This window comes from Ovis aries, chromosome 6, assembly GCF_016772045.2.
Source record: "Ovis aries strain OAR_USU_Benz2616 breed Rambouillet chromosome 6, ARS-UI_Ramb_v3.0, whole genome shotgun sequence".
NCBI classification, from domain to species: Eukaryota; Metazoa; Chordata; class Mammalia; order Artiodactyla; family Bovidae; genus Ovis; species Ovis aries.
Genome location: NC_056059.1, coordinates 107,223,241 through 107,235,009, shown reverse-complemented (window position 1 = coordinate 107,235,009; position 11,769 = coordinate 107,223,241). Strand labels below are relative to the sequence as shown.

General features: G+C 41.0%; 1 protein-coding gene across 2 annotated transcripts in view; it reads right to left on the bottom strand.

Moving 5' to 3' along the window:
- Positions 1-3,952: 3,952 nt before the first annotated feature.
- The window catches only part of LOC105607312 (uncharacterized), a 34,823-nt gene continuing 27,006 nt past the window's right edge, over positions 3,953-11,769 (bottom strand). For both annotated transcript variants that reach the window (XM_060417678.1, XM_060417679.1), the window contains 2 exons: positions 5,348-5,487; positions 3,953-4,463 (listed from right to left, as the gene is read on the bottom strand). The gene's annotated coding sequence lies outside the window, so the exon portion shown is untranslated. The remainder of the gene's footprint in view (positions 4,464-5,347; positions 5,488-11,769) is intronic.

Genomic DNA, 11,769 nt, shown 5'->3' with positions numbered 1-11,769 from the left:
TGTGTTGAAGAGGAAACACCATCTCTTACAAGTCACCTGAATCTAATCAAAAGGGAAAAATCAGGCAAACCCACAGTGAACAGTCTATAACTGGTCTGGATTCTTTAAGGACTGAGAAACCTTCCAGATTAAAGGAGGCTAAATAAATGTGACCACCAAATGGCCACCAGACTCTGTACTGAAAGAGAAAGGGCTTAAAGGACATCATGGGAGAATTCACAAGTATGCGATATTGGAAGGTAGATTTAATGAAAATATTGTAATAATGTTAAATTTCCTAAATGGAACAGTGAAAGTGAAGTGAAAGTCATTCAGTCGTGTCCAACTCTCTGTGATCCCACGGACCATACAGTCCATAGAATTCTCCAGGCCAGGAGAGAATGGAGTGAGTAGCCTTTCCCTTCGCCAGGGGATCTTCCCAACCCAGGGACTGAACCCAGGTGTCCTGAATTGCAGGTGGATACTTTACCAGCTGAGCCACAAGGGAAGCCCAAGAATACTGGAGTAGGTAGTGTATCCCTTCTCCAGTGGATCTCCCTGACCCAGGAATCGAACCAGGGTCTCCTGCATTGCAGCCAGATTCTTTACCAACTGAGCTCTCAGGGAAGCCTCAATGGAACAGTAGTGTGGCTGCTTAAGAGAATATTCTTATTCTTAGGAATTACAAACCAAAATATTAATAAGTAAAAGGGTAGGAAATATGTAATGTACTTTCAAATGGCTCAGAAAAACAATAGTTTAGACTTTATAATTTACACATAATAGGTCCACGTATATGCAGATACACGTGTGTATGGATATATAGCTGTATGTATGTATGGAGGACGATAAACCAAATGTGGCAAAATGTTACAGACTGGTGAATCTGGCAGACGTGTAACTACAAGATCTCTAGAGAGAGAGAGAGACTGTTTTTCTGCCAACTCAACGAGCTTTAGAAGGTTAAACAAATTGAAGTTTCTATTAATAGTGAGTAATTACTGTGTGCCCATCATTTGCTATGGTGTGTCCTAGGCAGGTCACAGGCATTCTTTCTAATTTTTTTCAGTAGCTCTGGATGTGGAAATCATTTTCATATTTTGATGTGAGGAAATTGAAACAGGATACACTCACTGCCAGATGTGGCAGGGTCCTGGATCTGAGCTCAGGCCGGGGTCATTGTATATCACTAGAAGGGATCATTCATTTGTGTTCAGGCAGAAAGAGGTGGGGCTTTGCCTTTCCAGAGCTCACAGGCTTTGCGAGGCTAGAGAAGGAATATAGATAGAAAAGACAAATACCATATGATAACCCTTACATGTGAAATCTATTTAAAAATATAAAATACCTTATTTGCAAAACAGAAATAGTCCTACAGACATAGTAAACAAGCTCCTGGTTGAGGGAGAGGGATGAATTAGGAAACCAGGATTACCATATACACACTGCTGTATAGGGGCTTCCCAGGTCACTCTGCGGTAAAGAATAAGCCTACCAACGCAGCAGCCTCAGCAGACGGGATTTTGATCCCTGGGTCAGGAAGATCCCCTAGAGGAGGAAATGGCAACCCATTCCAGTATTCTTGCCTGGAGAATTCCATGCACAGAGGACTCTGCTCAGCTATTCGCAAAGAGTCCAACGTGACTGAGCAACAGAGCACAGGCAAGCAATACTGAATATAAAATACATAGACTCTAAGTATCCACTTATAGCACAAGAAGCTACACTCGATATTTTATAATGACCTACAAAGGAAAAGAATCTGAAAAAGAACAGATGTATGTATATGTATAATTGAATCGTTTGGCTGTACACCTGAATCTAACACATTTTAAATCAACTATACTTCAATTTAAAAAAAAAACACATAAATAAAGATTTAAAAAATTAAACTAGAAAAAAGGAAGAAAAGTAACTGGATGGCATAGCTGTGAGAAGTGCTGTGAGAAGTAGTGTTATAGCCTTCCAACCATTATTCATTGTGCACCTACTAGGTGCCGGGTGTTATGCTAAGCTCTCCGGGACCAGAGCTGTGGGAAGCAGAGCCCAGAGCTCCCATTGCAGTATGCGTGGTGAGGCTTGAGGGCAAAGTACCTCAAGAGCACCTATGTTGGACGGGCATCTCATCCAGACTGGGGGCTTCTCAGAGAGGACACGCCTGCTGCCTTCAGATTCCTAGAGTTGGATGAACCTGTAAAATCTGGCTCACCTCTATTGTTCTCAAGCCTAGCATGTAGGGAACTCACTGGTGAACTTGAAAACAGAGGTGTTCTATCTTGTGTACCTGGAGAAGACAATGGCAACCCACTCTAGTAATCTTGCCTGGAAAATTCCATGGATGGAAGAGCCTGGTAGACTACAGCCCATGGAGTCACAAAGAGTCAGACACGACTGAGCGACTTCTCTTTCTTTCTTTCTATAGTTCCTTTTGGAGAAGGAAATGGCAACCCACTCCAGTGTTCTTGCCTGGAGAGGCCCATGGACAGAGGGGCCTGGTGGGCTACAGTCGATGGGGTTGCAAAGAGTTGGACACGACTGAGCAACTAACGCACACACATACACACATACATCTTGTGTACAGACGGCAGTATTCCTAATTGAGTGAATGAGTGAATGCATGAGCAAGTGAATAAATTCTCACCTGCAAGGAGCATAGTGAGATGAGCTCTGCCATCAGGCAAGCTTCTCTGTCATCCTTCCACGCCACCAGGGTCAGCAAGTCTTTCCGGCACTGGTCTAGCATTTAGAGGAATTTTGGGGGAGGCAGCTGATGATTAACCCGTCAGGGTGGTTCCTGGTTACCCTGGCTTCTGTGTTTTCCTTTCAATTGGAGGAAATGCTTTACTAAGAAAAGCCATTCAGATCTCTCTTTCTCTCACAGTCTCTTTCCTTGCTTCTGGTGCTGCTAAGCCACGTCAATCGTGTCCGACTCTGTGCGACCCCATAGACGGCAACCCACCATGCTCCTCTGTCCCTGGGATTCTCCAGGCAAGAATACTGGAGTGGGCTGCTATTTCCTTCTCCAATGCAGGAAAGTGAAAGTGAAGTCGCTCAGTCCTGTTCAGCTCTTCGTGACCCCATGGACTGTAGCCCATCAGGCTCTTCCATCCATTGGATTTTCCAGGCAAGAGTACTGGAGTGGGTTGCCATTGCCTTCTCCTCTCTTTCCTTGAGTTGCTCAATACTTTTTCAAACTCTTATTTTCACCAAAGAAAAACAAGCCACCTTTCTGAAGCTCTACCTCTGGTTTTGTCTTAGTCAATGTTGGGCAAAGCCAGCAGCCCACAGTCCTTTGTAGGTGAGAAACAAGGGTCCTTTCGCGCCATCCAAAGACCATAACCATCACAGTAACACAACTACATTCTTCCAGCTTTGCTAGGGGGCTTTTCCGTATCTTTTTTCATGTACAGATTACTTTTAAAGTATGCGTACAACATGTGTGGATATACTGCTTAGGGATTTCCACATTCCTTTTGATTGTGCTGCAAAAACCTATTTGGAAGCCTCGGGGGCCTGCTCTTGGTGGGAAAGGGCCCCCTTAGGGCAGAGCTCACTTATTTCTCTGCCCTTTGCTCAGCCAACCACACCAGCCAACTCAGCTGCTTGCTCCTGCAGTAGCGCTAGCAGCGTTAGTCGCTCAGTTGTGTCTGACTCTTTGCGACCCCACAAACTGTAGCCCGCCAGGCTCCTCTGTCCATGGGATTCTCCAGGCAAGAATACTGGAATGGGTTGCCATTCTCTTCTCCAGAGGATCTTCCTGACCTAGGGATCCAACCCAGGCATTTTAGGCAGATTCTTTATCATCTGAGCTGCAGGGAAGATCTATACATGTTCCATATATTGAAGTCCTCAATGGCAATCCATTCCAGTACTCTTGCCTGGAGAATCCCATGGACAGAGGAGCCTGGCGGGGCTACAGTGCATGGGATTGCAAGAGTCGGACATGACTTAGCAACTAAACCACCACCACCAGTTCTAGGTAACATACATTTCATTTAATACATAGATCTCATAGCAGGGGAAGAAAAAAAAAAATCAGTTGGAGACTAGTAATCAGTGGCAAAGTTACAATATCTTCTTCATAGTGTTTGTAAAGAAATATAGGCCCAGAAAGGGAAACTGTTCACCAAAAATCACAAAGTTAATTAGTGAGGGAGCAGAAACTAAGTCCTCATCCTCGGTATCATTCTGATTTCTACTACAGAACACGTGACTGCCGCATCTGGCTAAACCAATCACAGTGAATGAAAAGCACAAGTGATCTGGACCAAGAAGGGAAAGAAACACAATAATTTTTTTAAAAGATCTTGAAAACTGAAGTTTCTGTGTCCCTGGTAGGTCTGATTCTCCGACTCTTGAGAGGTTCCAAAAGGCCAGGTGAAGCCACCTCTCCCACTAGGAGCCATACATTCCATCCAGAAACTCACCACCATCTCTTCTGGCTCCAGAATGTTCTTCCAGGTAAGAAATAACTCACCCCCATCCTGATGAAGTAAAAGACTGGATTAGAGGCTTGAATGAAATAATGGAAGGGGAAACTTTCTTTCTAATGTAAAACAATAGGACTTTATCATGTTCAAGCTGCCTTGCAGCAGCAGAGAAAGGCAATCAGCTTTAGGTAATGGAATCACCTGAGCTTCCCTGGTGGCTCAGATGGTAAAGCATCTGACTGCAATGAGGGAGACCTGGGTTCGATCCTGGGTTGGGAAGATCCCCTGAAGAAGGAAATGGCAACCCACTCCAGTACTCTTCACTGGAAAATTCCATGGATGGAAGAGCCTGGTAGGCTATCGTCCATGTGATCGCAAAGAGTCAGACATGACTGAGCAACTTCCCTCACGCACTCACTCCACAAAATCAAGGACTTCACTGGTGGTTCAGCAGAAAAGAATCACCCTGCCAATGCAGGAGATAAGGGTTCCATCCCTGGGTCAGGAAGGTCCCCTAGAAGAAGACTGACTCCAGTATTCTTGCCTAGGAAATCCCATGGACAGAGGCTACAGTCCATGGGGCCTCAAAAGAGACACAACTCAGCGACTAAACAAGGGAATCAAGCCTCCACCATAGCTTTCAAAAACCACAGAAGGGAGAAGGTCCCCAAGCTGCATGAAGTTCCTTTGAGAAGGCACACTCAGATCTATTTTAGCCTCTTCCTGTGAGTGAATGGCAGCCCTGGAGATGATCCTTGGGGACACAGCCACACTTTGTCCCCCAAAGGCTCTGGGAAAGTACGGGAGACCAAGGCAGTGGCTGCAGCTGAATTAGTATCTCCAGGGGGGCCAAAGGACAGTTATTTACAAATTTTCATCACTTTCTGCACACTTTTTCCTTCTGCAAAGAAAACTATGTCGGTTTATAGCTTCCTTACCTGTACTTTCTTCCAGTGGTTTTTATACTGCCTCTTTCTTCCTTTTTTCCTTCATTCCTTTCTTCCTTCCTCTAGTAATCAATCTCTCTCTCTCTCTCTCTCTCTCTGGCAAAACAGTACCATGTTTTCCTGTTCAACCCCTGAAGAGTATACCAATTACACTTGTTGTAAAATGATGATAACAGTATAATTACCAAAAACCATTAAAAGCAGTTAAATCCTAAAAGCTTGAAAGTGCTGACCCTCCATGAAATTATACTGATTTGATAGATTCAAGGGTTGAACCTTGCCTACTTCTGTCATGTGAATAAAGTGTTATCTTTTCATCTTAAAAGAAGCGATTATATCAGTATTTCTTTTATGATGTCTGCGTTGTTTCCTCTCTGTGAAGAAAGAACTTTCATTTCCATAGTCCCAAAGGAAATTAAGGAATGTCTATTCAACTTTTACAGACTGGGGCATGCACTAATATTACCAGTTTCCTCCCCACTCTTATTGCCTGGCTAAGCAAAAGAGAAATCATTTTGTGGTTGTTTGCTGTATTACAAAGCAATAATATTGACCAATAAACAAGTAAAACGACCTGTCAAATTTTCCACATGTCCCATAGGTTAGAGTTGACCAAACGGCTTCAAAGTTTTTCAATACACTTTTTTTTTAAAAAAAAGGATTAACCTGCATTTAATTCTACTCTCTCACATTTGCTGAATCTGTAAAGTTGAACATGTTACCATACTTCTTTTCAAGTCTCTTTCTGCATATGTAAAATGGAGACAAGACCAGTATTCACAGGTTGTGGCTAGACTAAGCAAGTAAAGACGAAGCTTAGTGGGATGTCCCACATATAATAGATCCTTCATCAATGCAGTTTCCTCTAATTTCACTGGAGCTACGTACTGACCTGATGAGGTTGATGGTGCAGGTGAAAAATATAATTTGTGTCCCACATGGAGGCAACTGAGCTCAGAGAAATAAAATGAACTGACCAGAATCTCACAAGTGGTTAACTATCACTTTACACCACTAGTTCTCAACCAAGGGTAATTTTGCCTCCAGGGGACATTTAGTGATATTCAGAGACTGGGAACTGTCACATTAGAGGGATTATGCTATTGGAATCTAGTGGGCAGAGGCCAGGGATGCTATTAAACATCCTGCCATACACAAATACAACCCCCTACAGAGAAGAACTGTCCAGACTAAAATGTTAGTAGTGCCAAGGTTAAGAAACCCTGGCTTAGATCCATGTATTTTGACACCAAATCAAGAGTTCTTTTCAATTCGCGTTACATTTCCCAAAGTACATCAAAGCACCTTGTGAAACTCACGCACTATTTTTGTTGTTTGAAAGGCAGCAGAATAGAATAGAAAACTTTAAGGTTTGACATAACTGGGTCTATTCTCAGCTCTGCTATTATTAACATTTAATCTGTATGACCTCAGGCAAAATTAACTCATCTGAACCCTGGTTTCTCTATTTATGAATTGTAACAGGACACTTCAAAAGTTAGAAATAATATAACAATGCACCATTCACAGCAGCTACAAATACACTTATTATTACAGTTGATGTATCATTTATGGATGAGGGTGTGGATAAATGAGGTACTTTCCATTTTTTCTGCAGATACTAGTGAATACCCACTATGTCCTAAGCACACAGGGGAAAGAGGGAAATAATACAGAAGAATGCACATTTAACTCCATGGAAATCCATTATCCCCAAGAGGGAGGACTCCAAATAATCTAAATTATTGGATAAGACTTAATTTTCCAAGTAATCTAAATTTAGATTATCTTCCACAACCCAGTAGAATAGAAAGACTAAATAAGAAATAGAAACATTTCTTTGCACACTTTGAGGGTTTGGTCTCTAAGTTGTATCTGACTCTTTTGTGACCCCATGGACTGTAACCTGCCAGGCTCCTCTGTCCATGGGATTTTCCAGGCAAGAACACTGGAGTCGGTAGCCATTCCCTTCTTCAAGGGATCTTCCCAACCCAGGGATCAAACCCCCCATCTCCTGCATTGCAGGCAGATTCCTTACCACTGAGCCACCAGGGAAGGCCTTTCAGTGTACTATGAATATGTGTGACAACATAAGAGGAAAAAATTGAGATCAATCTAGAAGTTCCCCAAATGTAAGGTGAGCACAAAACCAGAACTGTTTGTTTTAGAGAAATGAAAGAAGGAAAACAGGTCAGTATCATGTGGGGGAAGAAAGTGTCCTCCTGTAAGAGGGCCAAGTCCTCCGGGGGGCATGGGGATGTCTGACCTCATCCTTTGTGCCTGCCTTTTCTTTCTCTTTACCTTTGAGACTCACCCTCAGTGCCTGCCCCAAATTCTGTCTATCAGCCTGTTAATTGCTGACGTGTCAGTTCTCTGCCTGGGAAGGGCCTGACTTTGGTAAAAGCTGAATTTATGATTAAGGCTGGTAGATAAAATACAGGATGCCCAGTCACATTTGAATTTCAAATAAATAACAAATTAGTTCTTGTAAAAGTATAAAATCCCAAATGTTACATACAAATAATAGGATATACTTAAAACAAAATGAATTATTGTCTACCTGAAATTTAAATGTAACAGGGCAGTCCATATCCTTAATCTGGTAACCCTACTCTGAACAATGGCAAACCTAGATTCTGATCCAAAACCAAGTTGAAGGGGAAGAGGGTACCCATATAATCATCCATCCACACTGTGCCCCATCTAGACTGAGAGACAGGAAAGACCTCACCTCTAGTATTCATGAATGCATAAATATTAATACAATACAAATATAACTTTAAACAGAAGTATCTTCAAAACTGAAGTTTCTGGGGAAGAGTGCAATGGAAGGTTGAAAGTACCCAACCACCCTGGACCTCACCAAGGAAGGAGGCCTTCTCTTTATATCAATTTTTTATCAATATTATTGGACCTCACGAAGCTCTCACAGACAAGCATCATGATGCATATTTCACAAATGGGAAACTAAAAGTCAAGGAGTAAAGCAACATTGAATCTTAGTCAGAAGTGAACTAGATGTACACCCTGTGAGTGAAAGGCACTCAGCCGTGTCTGACTCTTTGCGACCCCATGAACTATACAGTCCATGGAATTCTTGAGGCCAGAATATTGGAGTGGGTAGCCTTTCCCTTCTTCAGAGGATCTTTCCAACTCAGGGATTGAACCCAGGCTTCCCACATTAAAGGTGGATTCTTTACCAACTAAGCTACTAGGGAAGCTGCTATATGTATACCAATAAGGCTAAATTTTTAATTTAAGCTCTACACAGATATTACTACCAGAAATACCTTAACATTTTTTAGTCTCTGATTATCACCTTGTGGCAAATAACACGCAGACCACAGGGCAGAGGGAATATTTCATAATTGATGAATGCAAAATAAAAACTTGTACTGAAAGAGGTACCCTGAAACTGATAACTACTGGTATTAATTTCTATAGAGTAAGTTTCCCATGAACAGTGATGCTGTGACTAAAATCAGGGACCTGGTATGTAGCAGTCATGGGGACATGGAGTTATTTAATAAAGCAGATTTAAATTCATGTCTAGTACTCAGATAATTTCTTCAAATTAAGCACTGGCCTCCTCTATAACCCTATTTTTAAATGTAAATTATAATGTGATACTTTAGTAATATCTTGAATCACACACATGTTTAATGAATTCAATTTATCAAATCAGTTTTCTTATTAACAGCAGACTCTGGCCAGTGACATGTCCTGACTATAAAGTTCTTCATGGAGAATAGACCCATTCTTTGCTCATCTCTGAGAAATTGAAGAGAGGGTATCAACAGGCAAAGATAAGGTGGTGGGGAAATCTGGAACACAAGTAGGGAAAGTGAAGGTTAGTGAGTGTTTATAGGAACTCTTTTGATGCAAATTTCTTTGATGACAGATATCTCCCACAATCCCCATCTCTTTAAGAAATACAACAGCCATAGCATTTTCCAATGAGGCAAAATCATTGTTATTTGCCACCAGGGATCGTAATCTTGCAAAAGGATAAAGTTAGTAATTTAATTTTACTAATCATTATATCATTAACTTTAAACTTAGTGATATAAATATTTATAAATATTTAAAGTTAGTGAGATAAATATAAATATAACTTTAAAGTTAGTGATATAAATAAATAAATAAAGTTAGTAATATAAATATAAATATTAGTGATATAGAGTTAGTGATATAAATACAATATCACTCAAAAAAAATTTTGAGTGAAAGTCAGCCTCCCTCATTTATACTGGAACTAATAGTCAAGAGTCCTGGGACGTAGGAAGTGGAGGGCTGAATGTGGGTGCCGTTAGTTCATGCCACACATCACACCTGTACCCAACTCCAACCAACTTTGGAAACCTTCTTGGGAGTTGGCTTTGAAGGAGTTTTTGTGTGTACAAACAATCAAATTTACTACTTGCTATTTCTTTAATGTTCGATGTAATTATACTTAGAAGTATACCAGGTAAATTTTCTCTAAATATTTAAACAGACTTACTCTATTCATAAATCAAAATGTAAACTGTAAATCATCTTACACCTTGAAAGGTTGATTGCAAACCTTAGTCAAATTCTCTATCTCAGCAAAAGCATAAACCTAATGTATAACATTCCTTTGGTGCTTCAAACACCTTAGAAACATATTCACAAATACGTGATATTCACCAAGTATCCAAATGTTTATAAAATATATTGTTATATTCATACTCAGCCTAGCAGAAAATTAGTGATCATACAGGTTTAGCTAATTTCTCCATTACTCACATACTTTGATATATTTTACTGCATCTTTCCAGGTTACAGAGATGTATTGAACATAAAGCAAAGAGATTATGGTTGATCAGCTGAGATCGTTGAGTTATCAGTGAATTCACTAGTAGTCACACCAAAGGCCACAGTTTGAACTTCTAAAGTAAGCGAAACCCTAGCAGGTATTTCTTATCAAGGTTGTTTCATTTTGTCAATCAGAATGTCCACAGTCACGGCTTTTCCTGCAACTTGTTGTCTCTGCTCTCTCCCTTCATTATTTCTGTGTCATGGAGGCATTGAGCTGACTTATGTCCTCCCCAAATTCCATTTATGAAGTCCTAACCCCCAGTATCTCAGAATGAAACCATAATTGGATATGGCATCTTTAAAGAGATAATTTAATTAAACTGAGGTCATATGGGTAGACTCTAATCCAACATGACCGATGTCCTTATAAGGAAAGTAAATTGGGACATAGGTGTATGCAGAAGGAAGACAATATAAAAACAGAGCAAATCAGCCACCTATAAGTCAATTGGGGCTTCCCTGGTGGCTCAGAGGTTAAAGCGTCTGCCTCCAATGCGGGAGACCAGGGTTTGATCCCTGGGTCAGGAAGATCCCCTGGAGAAGGAAATGGCAACCCACTCCAGTATTCCTGCCTGGAGAATCCCATGGACGGAGAGGCCTGGTAGGCTATAGTCCATGGGGTCACAAAGAGTCAGACGTGACTGAGCGACTTCACCACCACCATAAGTCAAATAAAGTTGCCTAGGACAGATTCCTCCCTCATGACTCTGAGAAGGAACCAAGCCTGCTGATACCTTGATCTCGAATTTCTAGCCTCCAGAACTATGAGAAAGTAAGTTTCTATTTAAGCCACTCAATCTGTGGGATTTTGTTCCAACAGTCCTAGCAAACTAATATAAGACAGTTAACTCCAGTTTACAATTTAACACAACCTACATGTCTTGCATCTCAGGAAAATTGATGGAGTCATGCAGACATTTCATTCTCTAGGAGATAAGAGGCTGAGTTAACCTATCTTGAATTTGACCCATTATATGGAAACCATAGGGCTTCCCTGGTGGCTCAGATGGTAAAGCATCTGCCTGCAGTTTGGGAGACCTGGGCTCAATCCCTGGGTGAGGAAGATCCTCTGAAGAAGGAAATAGCAACCCACTCCAGTACTCTTGCCTGGAAAATCCGATGGATGGAGGAGACTGGTAGGCTACAGCCCATGGGGTCGCAAAGAGTGGGATACAACTGAGAGACTTCACTTTCACTTTCTTTTCATAGAAACCAACTGGCATGCTTTCTACTCTCATTTTTGCCTGTGGTCGCTTGTGCTCACAGATCTGAGCTCCTCTGGGTGTAATTTCTATTTCTTAGGTAAAGAAAAAAAAAGACAAAATGTAAAACTTATATTTACTTGCAAAAGCAGAATGTCATCTATAGCAATAGTTCCTTACCAATTTTAGCTCATTTAAAAATTTCATTCACCCTTTCTTTTGTATTATAATTATCATCTTATACATTTTAATGAACTTATTTCATCTTTGAATGTCATAGCTTTCTTATAGACTCAATTCATTCCAATTAGCTAAGTTAATATTCTTGTTTGATGCTTAAACTGTTATAACTTGACAAGTAGGAGTTTCTTA